Source organism: Zootoca vivipara, chromosome 14 (assembly GCF_963506605.1).
Source record: "Zootoca vivipara chromosome 14, rZooViv1.1, whole genome shotgun sequence".
Lineage (NCBI taxonomy): Eukaryota > Metazoa > Chordata > Lepidosauria > Squamata > Lacertidae > Zootoca > Zootoca vivipara.
The window spans coordinates 14214509-14229236 of NC_083289.1; the positions used below are offsets into that span (position 1 = coordinate 14214509).

General features: G+C 41.3%; 1 protein-coding gene across 1 annotated transcript in view; it reads left to right on the forward strand.

Moving 5' to 3' along the window:
• Positions 1 to 5312: 5312 nt before the first annotated feature.
• FGF7 (fibroblast growth factor 7) overlaps positions 5313 to 14728 on the forward strand; it is a 61382-nt gene continuing 51966 nt past the window's right edge. The window contains exon 1 of the mRNA XM_035131695.2: positions 5313 to 5605. The gene's annotated coding sequence lies outside the window, so the exon portion shown is untranslated. The remainder of the gene's footprint in view (positions 5606 to 14728) is intronic.

Genomic DNA, 14728 nt, shown 5'->3' on the forward strand with positions numbered 1-14728 from the left:
CATCAATATTGGCCAATCGTTTAAAAATCTTTCTAGGCAATTTAATAGTCCCAGACCAGACTGGCTTCGTCCCTGGTCGCAATATTACAGACCCCATCAGGAAACTACTAAACTTAATCAACCACAGTAAGGCAACTAAACTTCCACTGACAATTATGTCCCTAGATATCCTCAAAGCTTTTGATTGCTTGGAGTGGAAATACTTATTAGCAGTACTAACTAACATGAAATTTGGCCCCAACTTCCTACAAATCCTCAAACAAATATATTCCCAAGCCTCAGCAAAATGCAGAATTAATAATATGGACTCAAACACCATAGCAATTCAAAGAGGCACAAAACAAGGATGCCCGCTGTCTCCATTCCTATTCATCCTAGCTTTGGAGCCCCTAGCAATCCGAATCCGAGCAGCCACAGACATCAAGGGAGTGGAAATAAAAGGCAAAAATTATAAATTAGGGCTCTTTGCAGATGACCTGATGGTCACAACATCAGACCCATTAAATACAGCAACCTCCCTAATCAGAGAACTCAACACATTTGCAATGGTGTCGGGCCTACAGGTAAACTTTGGAAAATCAGAAGCCATGTGCTTCAACACCCCTCCCCATATCCAAAAAGAACTTACTAATATCACCAAAATAAAACTTTGTCATACCAAATTCAGATATCTAGGGGTACAAATAACCAAGAACCTCAATAAATTATACCTCCATAATTACAAGCCCATGTGGCGACAAATAAACAAAGACCTAAAGAAATGGGACAGTATGAGTTTCACTCTTTCAGACAGAATAGCCATCGTCAAAATGGTCACCCTCCCAAAACTGACATACTTATTCCAAACCCTCCCAATCTGGATCCCCCCAACCCAACTTCGCAAATGGCAGGGAAAATTACATTCTTTTATTTTCTCACATAAAAAACCAAGGATTGGCACCAAATACCTTCACCTCCCCACCTCAGTAGGAGGATGGGGAATCCCCAACATAGAAACATACTACAACGCCAACCAAATACGCCATATAATCCCATATATACTACAAGACGAGACAAAACAATGGGTACATCTGGAGAGGGACTCAATTGAAAATATCTGCACCACAGCATATCCATTTCTCCCAAACAAATTAAGGAAGATTCCCACAACACTCAACAGATACACACAAACCATGTTCAAAGCATGGAAAGCAGAAACTAGTAAACTATCTCCATCCCCATCCCCATTAATTCCCCTGGCTTACCATCCCTTGTTCCATCATGCAGCACAAAACCTCCAGATGAAGACCTGGCAAACCAAAGGTTTACATCGCTTAATAGACTTTTATAAAGACAACAAACCTTTGTCACCACAAGAAATACAGGACAAACTAGAAGACATCCCAATGTCCTGGTTAGCACAACATCAACTACATGCCTTTCTGAACAACCCAACTGTAAAACCAGCAGCAACTAGACCCCTGACAGCTTTCGAAAGCCTCCTCCAATTGCCAAAAGGACACGGAAAAGGGATGGTATCTGCAATTTACAAGATACTGATTCAGAATCCCATAGATCCCCTGGACAAGATAAAACGACAATGGGAGGATGACATAGGATATGAAATCAACCCTACCCAATGGACTAAAATGTGGTCGAAACCCCCTTTCAAATCTATATCAATGAAAAGAAAAGAACTCTCATTGAAACTAACTCACAGATGGTACCTGACTCCACGAAAATTATCACTAATACGATCAGGAATCTCATCAAAATGTTGGAGAGGATGCACTTCCACAGGCACGTACCTCCACATGTGGTGGGAGTGCCCTAAAATTCAATCATTCTGGAAGACATCCATGCAAGAAATTTGTAACATAACTAAGCAAGTGCTAGAAATTACCCCAGAATTGGTTTTACTAAATATCTTTCAAGATAACAACGCTCACGCAAATCATAAAGAACTTATAATCCATCTGTTGTCAGCAACCAGAAGCATCATAGCCAGGCACTGGAGGGACTTATCGGGAGTGGGCTTGGACCAATGGTACCAAGTTGTATGGGAAACAGCCCTGCTAGAAAAACTGACCAGTAAGCTGAAACTGACACGGGGACAAACAGAAGAAGACACCTTCACCCCAGTATGGTTCCCCTTCATCACTTATACAACCCAACAGGACAATGACAAACACTTACCGTCAGCATACAAATCAATATGGCTAACTTGATCAAAACACCCTCCCTCCCCACTCACGCAAGAAATTAAGGATCATCACAGCCAACCATAAACAAACAACCACATTCTAAGACACATCCTGACCTCTCTCACCAACAAAGAAGCACGAACAAACAACAGAGAACCTGCACAAACGACGCTGACGCCGAACCCCTACACATATCAAGAAAAACAGAAACATCGGCAATCCACCACACCCAACTCCCCATCCCACCTACCTCTTTCCCCCCCTTTCCCCCCTTCCTCATAATGTCTCAACAAGTTAAAAATTGATGTGTAAAAATGATGCATGAAAAAAAAAAACCGAGACATTGCACTACCTTTGTAATCTAAGAAAATCTTTAATAAAAATAATTATAAAAAAAAAAACATTATGTATAGGGACCTCCTCGAGTTCCCTCATTCTGCACTTCATTTCATTTTTATCTTTAGCAATTTCCAATGCATTTTTATACAAATTTCTTAAAGTTTCAAATCTTTCATACCTCAATATACTTTACATAATTTCCAAATCCACAGCTTTTATACAATTCTAAATCTAATCTTAACATTCAATTTTAGCATATTTTTTCAAATAAATTTTAAAATCTTTCCACTCTTCTCCTGTCGCTTCTTCTCCCCAGTCGCGAATTCTTCCGGTCATCTCAGCCATTTCCATGTACAGTACTCCATCATTTTCATTTGCCAGTCGTCCACTGTTGGTAGGATTGTTGTTGTTTTTTGGCCCTGTGGAACAGTCAATGGGCAGGTCTTCTGGATCTGATATTATCTCCCATGCTGTTCAACGTCTGCATGAAACCAAGTAGGGTCATCCAGAGTTTTGAAGTATGCTGTCTGCAATATGCTGATGACACACAGCTCTACTTCTCCTTTACATCTGCAGGTGCAGCAGAGGTGGTGCTGGGCTGTCGTCTTACCTCAGTTATGGGCTGGATGAGAGCCAACAAACCGAAGCTCTGTTCAGATAAGACTGATCCAATGTTAGTGGGTGGTTCTCTAGACCAGATGGATGGGAGGACCTTGGACCTTGGTCTTGATGGTGTTACTCTCCCTCTGAAGGAGCAGGTATGTTGCTTGGGGGTACTTCTGAATCCCTTGCTGTCGCTTGAGGTTCAGGTGTCTTCAGTGGCCCGGAGTGCCTTCCATCAGCTTCAGCTGGTGGCCCAGCTACGCCCCTATCTAGATAGGGATAGCCTAACTATTGTTGTCTATGCTCTAGTAACCTCTAGGTTAGTTTCCTGCAATTTGTTATATGTGGGGCAGCCTCTGAAGAGGGTTCAGAAACACAGTGGCTGTCAGGCTTCAGGGAATCTGACCCCCCCCCAGTAGGCTGCCAGGAATAAACAAACAGGGAGAGTGCGTACCAATGTCTTTTATTCAATATTCACAGAGAGAGGTTTAGAAATTCTGCTTCTTGGAGTAATGATGTTGCTCTGAGTGAAATCCCACCGCCTTGTCTCTCCCATTATATGTCATTCTTATGGTGGCTGATCTGTGCCTTCTGCCTCTGAGCTCTTTGCTCTCCTACTTTCCATGCCCACTGGGTTCTGGGAGGGGAGGTCTGGAATGCTTTCTAAAGACACGGAGTGTCACCTGTCTCTCCTTCTTCCTGCCCCTCTCTCATTATTTCCCAGCTTTCCCCCTCATCTCCCTCTGAGCTATGACCTCCCGTAAACCACTGAAATCCATGCTCTTCCTCTTCTCTGGAAGGGTCAGGCTGGAGAGGTGGTTCCCATAATTCCTCCTCTGTCCAGTCCCTTACAGTGGTCAGTCTGAGTATATTACATCAATATTACACCAAGGCAAGACAGTTTGGGCATATTACATCAGTTTCTGTGCCTAATTCAAAATGCTGGTTTTGACCTATAAAGCCGTAAATGGCTCAGGGCCTCAATACCTCAAGGACCACTTCACCCTATACGAACCGACCCAGACCTTGCAATCATAATCTGAGGCCTTTCTTCATGTGCCCCCTCAAAAAGGTGCGGAGGGTGGCAACATGAGAAGGGGCCTTTTCTGCAGTGTCTACCAGTTTGCAGAATGCTCTCCTCAGGAAGGCTTGCCTGGCGTCTTCATGACATATCATTAGGCACCAGGCAAAAACCTTCTCCCAGGCCTTTGGCCTTTTAAACTTGGCAGGGGGGAGTATTGCTTCTTTGCCACAATGTTATGTATTTTTGTGTTTTTATATTTTAAACCCCTCTGTGATTCTCAGATGAAGGGTGGGACAGAAATTTAACAAACACATTACCACTTTAAAAATTAATTGAAATACTTATTATTCAAAACTAAAGTCAAACCACTATAATTATTACTGCAGTAAAGGTTTCAAAAATGCTTTACATAGTAGCTTCTACTTAGCATATAAAGGCTGCAGTAATGGCATCCTTTTGACATATTCAGCAGAAATTGGCCAGACTGCCCAGTCTGATTTTCAAGGTCTTTTCATGATAAACCTCTTGAGGGGAAAAAAAGAGCTTGTGCCAGAGTTGTCTTTCAGGACCGCAGCCTCCCACCAACCAACTATGGATCTTACTGTTATTTTTTAAAAGTTAAGGAAGGTTGTTCTCCTGACAGAATATTTTATAGTGAGCAAAAAAAAGTCTAGCAAAAGCCTTCCAAATTTGAGGATCACATGATATTATGAAGACTGTGATTTGTTGGGATAAAGGATTTAGTAGCATAGCTTTATCAGGAAATGTATCTAATCTGTCGCTATGATCCAAGCAGTAGTGTTTGGAGAAGGTATGTGCTTGAGCTCGAAACAGCTGAGCAGCAGTTTTGGCTGATGAAAAGTATCTCTCAGATTCCATAAGGCTTCTATTTCTCCAAGTTAGTTAGTAAGATTTTATTCTTCAGCGGAGAATAATATATCATTCTGTATCTTACATTTGTTTTTACTCATCAAATTAGATGCAACACACATGGTCAATAATGGTCAAAAATTCTTCAATACGTATTACATATTCAAATATTTTATGCAATAGCTAATATTATAAAGACAGCTTTTACTTGAGTCATGGCATCTATTTTTGATTCCAGAGCTCATCCTATAAATATGTGAGTGGGCATATTAATGCATCTATAGAAGTCTATCCTGTTCAAAAGAGACAAGGTCTCAACTACAGTTAGCACCCTTTCCCTATGTTAGTCTACTAGAATATCCATTCCTACAACTTTATCCTTAGCCAAGTTATTCTGACATTTTACATTTACAAGTGGAAGACTGAATGCTTTCAGCAGTCACCTTTCCTGGGAGTTGTCGACCATCGTACTTTGGAAAATGGCATAATTCCATAGGATTGCCACATTTTACGACTATACATGTTTTGGATGTATATCATGGGAAGTTTTCTGGAACACTTTGAGAGAGATATTTGAAGAATTAAGGTCTGTAGCATTTTGATTTTTCTTATGCTTGGAGCTCAAAGTATATTTGCTAACATTTGTAGAGATCGGCACATAATTGATACATACTGTGACCTATCTCTTAAAAGATATTATTTATTGCTTTAGTGAGTGACTTTGCTAAACTACTGAAAGATAAGGCAAGCATGTTTTAAAGAGAAAGGTCTCATATGCCAAGGATCTTTGTGAGATGAATCAAAGGCTTATGTAATCTGAGCTATCTCAATAAATCTCTCCCATTAAACCCTTTAAGATCTCTAAACTGGCTCTTCAGAAACACAGGGGCTTAAGAGTATATTGGAACATTGTTAGAACTTAATCTGAAGACTGTTGGACAATTCATTTTAAAGTAAGAGGAATGGAAACAGCCTGACGAGACCAGAAGCAACAGAGGTGTTCAACTAGAGTACTAGACTTCCATTTAGAGATAGAGGTGTGGGTTTACACAGAAGCCATTAGAATGGCTTGCAATGGGAGGCTGATGAAATCTGTGGGATCCTGGAGAGCCATGTTGACATGGCTGGTAGTCCTGGTGAAATTCTAGTCATTCCATAGGATATAAAAATGGCTTTAGGTGTTTGACAAGATTGCTACTTAGATTACCCAGGGTGAGTTCTTACACAACTCCAGGTACTGTTAGATGGAAATTGATTGTCTAGATCCATTTCAGTATCATTTCAGATCTGATTTTGGGCATCCTGATGCTACTGTTACTGGAAGCAAAGGGTGGCTGTTCTTCCAGTTAGACATAGAGATACAGTGGTACCTTGGTTCTCAAACTTAATCCGTTCCGGAAGTCCATTCCAAAACCAAAGTGTTCCAAAACCAAGGTGTGCCTTCCCATAGAAAGTAATGCAAAATGGATTAATCCGTTCCAGACTTTTATAAACAACCCCTAAAACAGCAATTTAACATTAATTTTACTATCTAAAGAGACCATTGATCCTTAGAATGAAAGCAATAAACAATGTACTGTACTATAAAATCAATAAAACAGTATTGTAGATGATAAAAATGAAAATGTATTTTTTTATTTCCTGCACTCCATCAGTAGCTGAACTGGGTTCCACACAGTCACAAAAACATAAAAAGCCACAAAAACACAAAATAGATAGCCAAAAAAAGGACAGACCTCAGCATAGCACTCAGAACAGAAGTGTGGCACTCAAAACGGAGCACGTTCAGCTTAAAAAAAGTCTGCAGACCGGAACACTTACTTCCAGGTTTGTAGCGTTCGGGTTCCAAGCTGTTCGAAAACTAAGTTCGAAAACCAAGGTACCACTGTACATACAAGTCTACACAGGAACAAACTAGATGTGCTGGTGGCAGACATGCTTGTAATAATAATAATAATAATTATTTAGTATTTATACCCCGCCCATCTGGCTGGGTTTCCCCAGCCACTCTGGGTGGCTTCCAACCGAATATTAAAAACAGTACAGCATCAAACATTAAAAACTTCCCTAAACAGGGCCGCCTTCAGTTGTCTTGTAAAGCGGAGTCTTATCGCGTTCACCAATAAAATGGAAGACCGGCATTTTAAAATAAAGTGAGTGTTTTACCTCTGCGAAGATGGTGGCAAAAAAAATCTAGTGAGAATTTGGGTTCAGGTGAGGCAGTGGAAGTGAAGAATTTGTGCCTGGGATCAGTGATGGGCTAGAAGAGAGCCAATGAATTGCAACTTGATTTTGTCTAGATGGAAAAACTGTCGGTAGGTGGCTTGTCTGACGATGGATGTAGTGTTCAATCTGTCCAGGGTGGGGATGTATAGCATCTGTAATTGTTGATTGATCCAGCTTTCTCACTGGAGATCAAAGTGGCAACGGTGGCATGTTGTGCCTTCTACCAGCTTAGGTTTGTATGCCAGCTGCTGGGACTCTTGGACAGAGAGAGCCTGGGCAAGCGAACCATGCAATAATAACCTCCAGGCTTGATTACTGCAGTGAATTCCTTGAAACACAGCTGCCAAACTGCTAACTGGAACTGCCCCAGGAGGCCCGTTTTGAAACAACTTTGGTGCCCGCCCGCGCAGCTCTGGCCGCGCAGCTCCGCCTGCCCGCCGCGCTGGGAAACGGGGTGGGGCAGGGGCGCCAGAGGGATCTGTCGCACCACGGCGCCAGGGCGCCAAATATACTTAAGACGGCCCTGTGCACAGCTTAGAATTACTTACCTCCCAGTAACTGTCTCATTCACTTGTTATTTCTATCTACAAAAGTATCAGTCGGTGTACTTCTAAAAGCAGGGGGCAAAACTATTTTATATTAATAGAACTTGGGTCACTATGGATTATTGATTTAACACTGTGAAGTCTGGATTTCATCCAACTAAGGTTTCTTCAGAGCAGACGCATTGAAATTAATGGACATACAATTTATTTCAGTGGGTCTATGATGAGTAAAACTTAGTTGGCTGCAACCCTCTCTCTGATATGATGTTGCTCTCAGAGGAGTGCTAATTTAACATGTTTTTGAGCATATGATCTACATTGGATGCCTCTTTCAAGATGCTCCTACCTAATAATAATAATAATAAAATAATAATAATAATAATTCCTCCCCTTTTTCCCGCCGCCGCCAAGCCAGTCTCCCAGCCGAATTGCCCACTGCCGCTTCGACTTCCTCGGCTACGGCAAGCAGGCAGACAGCTCGCCTGCTTGCCTTCGCCCAGGAAGCGCTGTCCCTTGCCAGCGCATCTCCAGCATGAGACGGGGCTTCAGAGCGGCGGTTGGCGGAGCGGCGGTTGGCGGTTGTCTCTGCCTCCAATCCCTGTGTCCCTGGCGCACATGCGCAGTACCCCAGGGACACACGGGACAACTTGGACGCAGGGACAACTTGGACTTTATTATATAGGATAAATTATAATATGGATGGGATTCTAAATCTCCTCCACTTGTGGCTTATCTGCCCACCCAGAACCTGTCTTTTCAGCTACACTGCTCTACTGAAAGTGAGTTTGGGTAAGAAAAAAAAGCAGTGAACATGAGAAGGGTTCCTGACCCACATACTCCCATTTGGAGCCCTTAACTTAATGTGAGGTAGCAGCAGACCTGGGTTTAAACAATTTCATCTATTATATCTCATTCTGTCCTGTTGTGTCTTGACCCACCATTGTCTGCATCTCTCTAGTAATAGTAATGTAACTTGTAACATATGTGTAAGATGACTGCATTGCATACTGTTTAATTTGTCAAATCATACATTTTGAACCGTCTCAGTCTATTAATAATATCCAATAAAATTTCCACCTTTACTTTTATAATTACTGCAAATTCAGCCACGAGCCACCATATTTAAAAATTGCCTTCAAATGACTTGAATAATGAAAAATCAGTTCTGTAAGCTTCATAGGAGTTAAGAATCATTTGAATAAATAGGTCTGTGAGTGAATCAGCTCACACGTTCAGTTATCTTTTTTATCAAGATATAGAAGTCTGTACTAGACAATGCATATTGTCAAGAAAGTCTATGCTATGTGACCTGTTGGTAAAATAACCCATAGGAATTCCAAAAATTTCTCCTCAAACTGGTTTAGTTCCATTAAAGTTAATGGCCTTACAGCAGCAGAAATGGCATCCAGATTCCTTGTTGTTGTTTAGTCGTTTAGTCGTGTCCGACTCTTCGTGACCCCATGGACCATAGCACGCCAGGCACTCCTGTCTTGCACTGCCTCCCGTAGTTTGGTCAAACTCATGTTCGTAGCTTCGAGAACACTGTCCAACCATCTTGTCCTCTGTCGTCCCCTTCTCCTAGTGCCCTCAATCTTTCCCAACATCAGGGTCTTTTCCAAGGATTCTTCTCTTCTCATGAGGTGGCCAAAGTATTGGAGCCTCAGCTTCACGATCTGTTCTTCCAGGGAGCACTCAGGGCTGATTTCCTTAAGAATGGATAGGTTTGATCTTCTAGCAGTCCATGGGACTCTCAAGAGTCTCCTCCAGCACCATAATTCAAAAGCATCAATTCTTCGGCGATCAGCCTTCTTTATGGTCCAGCTCTCACTTCCATACATCACTACTGGGAAAACCATAGCTTTAACTATACGGACCTTTGTCGGCAAGGTGATGTCTCTGCTTTTTAAGATGCTGTCTAGGTTTGTCATTGCTTTTCTCCCAAGAAGCAGGCGTCTTTTAATTTCGTGACTGCTGTCACCATCAGATTCCTTAGTCATCCTTAAATACATTACTCAGGAGTAATTCCAAACCCAATGGGACTACTTTGGAGTAAGTGATATGAGACCATAGCCATGAGCTTCAGCAGGACTTAAATATACAATAAGAAGCAGAAACTGCTGATTGCCGTAATTGTTCACTTATGCCAATGTATCTACATATCTGTTATTAAGACCTTTTGTAAGTTTTATCTACAAAGGAGTCAGCTGGCCTACACCATTAGCACACTTCTAAAAACAGTGGATAAAACCGTTTTAGATTTCCAGAAGTTGCATCATTATGGATTATTGTTTTAGCACTGCTAGTTCTCTCTAATATGATGTTGCTCCCAGAGGAATACTGATTAAAACAGGAACCAGATGTGCTTTCTATGACCAGATTGGGGAAAAAAGATGAAAAACTACACTAGAGAAAATCAATTGAAATAAAAAGAATGCCCCGAGGGCGTTTCTAGAAACACGGACTGGTTTGGGTGGCAGTGGTGACATTCTCAAAAACATGTTTTGATTGTACTATAAGAACCAAATCAGGTTAAATAATACATTTGGCCACGACTAGAATGAAGGCTGGAGAAGCTCATCTGTGAAATAAAAAATAAAAGTTCCAGGTTTGGAGCTTCAAAGGTACACCGGATGAACGTGGAAAGGATTCTAAATATACCACCTATCCGAAACACCTTAGAGACCAACCAAGTTTGTCATTGGTATGAGCTTTCGTGTGCATGCACACTTCTTCAGATACACTGGAGCAGAAGTCACCAGACCCTTATATTTAGTGAGAGTTTGGGGAGGGGTATTACTCAGAAGGGTGGAGGGAATGGGTGATTGGCTGATAGGTGTGGTAAACCTGTTGATGACTGTTAATGACTGCAATTAGTCTTACAGGAAAAAGCAAGGGGTGAGATGGCTAAATACATTATCATGTATAATGAGATAAGATTCCAATGTCTATTCAGACCAGGTCTCTCCATGGTTTTAAGTTGCAATTCAGCAACTGCTCTTTCCAATCTATTTCTGAAATTCTTTTGTAATAAGACAGCTACTTTGAGATCTTGTATAGAATGTCCTGGGAGATTGAAGTGTTCTTCTACTGGTTTCTTTGCCTTGTGATCCCTGATGTCAGATTTATGTCCATTCTAACCGGCAAAAGACAAATTTATTATGATGCATTTCTGTTCTGGGCATCTTCCATAGGAAAACCTACAAGCTCCCCCCAGGAGAAGGGGCTGCCCACCAGTCCAGACCATCCTGGAAAAACAGGCAACCCCTTAGACATACAGTAAACGGGGGGGGGGGGGGTTTAAAAAGACAACAATGCTAAGGGTGTGGCAGAACAATCTTGCTGAAAAGGCCAATAAGACAAAATGTAAACCCAGTAAGGTGAGGAATCAGAAGCGGGACTGAATCCAGATACTCTTCCGCTTGTATTATTTATTTCATAAAATTTATATACTGCTTGATTAAAAAAAAGCCACACACACACACACACAAGAAAAACTAAAGTGCCATTGCTGTGGCTGAAGCTGCTAACAGTTTTAGCAGCTGGCTAGGCAAACATTACTAGATGTGCCTTCTTTCCACGGATGGGTATATGCTTGGCACCCTGTTGCAGGAGTGCAGCCACTATTTTGTACTCATCTCAAGCTAGATGGGGCTAGCCCCCTTTTTATGCCTACAAGGCACAGTCTTCAAACAGTGCTTCAAAATGCTAATTTGGCTCAAGCAAACTGAAGGCAAGAAATAGGACCTTTGGATAAATAGGAACTCTTGCTTCATGTCTGTTTCATAGAGCAAGTAAGTAAGTATGAATATTATAGGATATTTATTAGCTTTGGGGTTATCAGTGGCTACTTCCACGCGGTTGGCACTGTGGGTTAAACCACTGAGCCTAGGGCTTGCTGATCAGAAGGTCGGCGGTTCGAATCCCCGCAACAGGGTGAGCTCCCGTTGCTCGGTCCCAGCTCCTGCCAACCTAGCAGTTCGAAAGCATGTCAAACTGCAAGTAGATAAATAGGTACCGCTACAGCGGGAAGGTAAATGGCGTTTCCGTGTGCTGCTCTGGTTTGCCAGAAGCGGCTTTGTCATGCTGGCCACATGACCTGGAAGCTGTACGCTGGCTCCCTCGGCCAATGATGCGAGATGAGCACAGCAACCCCAGAGTCGGTCACGACTGGACCTAATGGTCAGGGGTCCCTTTACCTTTTACCTCCACTGTAGAAAGGCAGAGGTCATCAGAAGTGGGGAGAGTGCTCTGCACTCAGGTCCTCCTTGCATTCTTCCCATAGGTTAGCTGCAGTGAGAACAGGATGCTGGATGAGATGGGCCATTGGCTTCATCGAGCAGGGCTTATCTTCTTGTGGAATTACAAGCCAAAGAATCACAGAGTTGGAAGGTATCTTCCAAATGGGTATCTTTTCTCATACCTTGCTGCTAAAGCTGGGATATCTGTTCATCAGTATGCTACATCGAAAAAGCAGAAACATGGGTGTAAAGGTAAAAAAGGTAAAGGACCCCTGGATGGCTAAGTCCAGTCAAAGGCAACTATTATGGGGTGCGGTGCTCACAGTGCAACACGTGCAAGGCTTGTGGCCACAGAACCTTTAACTTAATCCATGCACTGCTTCTCCTGCACTGCCTGGAGTACTATTAATATTGTGGGCATTTTTGCTGCATGCCTAAAGTAACCTATGAGCATGTCAGATGGTAGCCCTGTTTAGGGAAGTTTTTTTATAAAAAAAAAACCTGATGATTTAATGTATTTTTAATCTCCTGTTGGAAGGTGCCCTGAGTGGCTGGGGAAACCCAGCCAGATGGGCGGGGTATAAGTGACAAATTATTATTATTATATTATAATTATTATAGTAAGCAAAAGTCTTATTAGACTCCCAGGGATCCCATGCTCATGTAAACACATGTTTGAAATGTAATTTTGGATTTAAGAGTCCTGAAACTTCCTCACGTTTCTTCTCGAACTCCATGGAGAAGCATTTCTCCATTTTCCCCTTCGAATGGATCCAGAAAAAATATCACAATGGGATTTTCACACCCTTTGCCCATGACGTGGGCATGGGAAGATGATGTGACTGAAAGGATTTCAGAGAAAGATCCCAGTCAACTTGTCACAAACGGTGTACTGATGTCTTTTCCCAGTTAATGTTAGAGGGGAGAAGTTAATGGTCTTTGTATAGGTTTTTAAAAACAGGTTAAAGTACGTTAGCCCTCTGACCCCTGCCAAAGAACATCATTCTAGACAACTGACAAGACATCAGGCTTATAACTCAGTTTGAAATAGTATGTGATGTATAGACCTAGTATCTGTGCCAGCAAGAAGAAACTCATAAAAATCCTTCAGGATTCCAAGGACTTAGAATTTTAAACAGTTGAAAATGTCAGGTATTCATGAAAAAGTTGTTTTATTTGACCGTACTCCTACTCGATTCCCACAAATCCATCCCCTTTCCCTGTTACAAAATAAACACACTGAAGATCATTCTATCAGTGTTTTTTGTATTAACATTCAGCAAGGAACTATATAAACATTTCCAGCAAATGCAGCTTACTACAAATGTGTTTGCTCACTGGGTAAAATCCCCTTTTTTGTTCATGCTTAACTTTGTTTAACTGAGACTCTTTGCCAGAACCTCTTTTTCACGGGGCAGGCACCTGCTTGAGGGTGACTTCAAGCTGAAACTGGACATGATCTTTATCACCTTGTCTGTCCCAGCATATTTGATAAATAGGAGGCACAGAGGGCTTGAGCCAAATTGGTCCCATGGGATAAAGAGATTTGTAGCTTTATTTCTTTTCGCCTGCCAGGACACAGCTAAAGGAGAAAGTGGAATGATTACTACTTCTGAATGGAAAAAATAAAAGGAAGAAATACCTGATAATTCTCTAATCCAAGATGTAACTCGTCAGGCAGAAGATAATTTTGACTCTTTAATTTTTTTTAAAAAAAACTGCCACCAGCAAGAGTTAAAGCAAAACTTTCCTAGATGGGCCACAATGAAAATAATGCCAAAATTATTGTTTTTTATATTTCTTTTTTTCTTGTAACACTTCAAAAGAAACAGAATAAATTACTGAAATTCTAACAAACCCTTCCTCCGAGGGACCCCCCCCCCAAGGCAAACAAGCAAGTAAAAAAACAATGACCAATAAGCAACCACAAAATTGGTATTTCATAAATGCTTATGGGAAGAAAGAAAGTCTCCCTGCCTGACCAATGGAGCTTATATTACATATCTGAATGCTTTTAGTGGCATAGTGTTTTTGTTAGTGGTTTAATATTTTTCAGGTATCATTGTTTTATGTTGCAATATTTTAAAATATATTTAAATAAAATATTGATTCAAGAACATAAAAATCCATAACACTGAATCATGTTGAGTCTCTAATCACCTTTTCTGTATAGCTTGCTGAACACCAAATCTTAGCTGTTGATCCCAGTTGAGGGTCACAGGCTGAAGCAAATAATTGTTAATTATACAGGAGCCTAATTTTATTTTAAATACTCCTTTTGCTATTTCAGTATGCAAAATCATAGCTCACTAACTGGTACAAGTATTCACCATCAACAAACCAGAAAAGCAAACAGAGATGAAGATTTTGGGCTGTACTTTGCAACAATTATTATGAAATATGTCTTGAAAAAATGTTTTCAAGTACACAGATTTATCCATTGAAATCCCAAGAATGTGCTGTTTCACTGACCCATATAAGAGACACTTAAGAAACAAACTGCTTTGAACACCTAGGGCACATGCTCGAAAATAATTTTACACAATTTAGCTACCACTCCTACACACACCAAATACTCATCTATACATTCAGCAGAGTCAAATTTAACATTTATAAGAAGCAGGGACATTACAGCTGGGAGTCAGTTGTCCCACCCAGTGATATTTATCATAGTCAGCTGGTTTACTGGATTTACACATG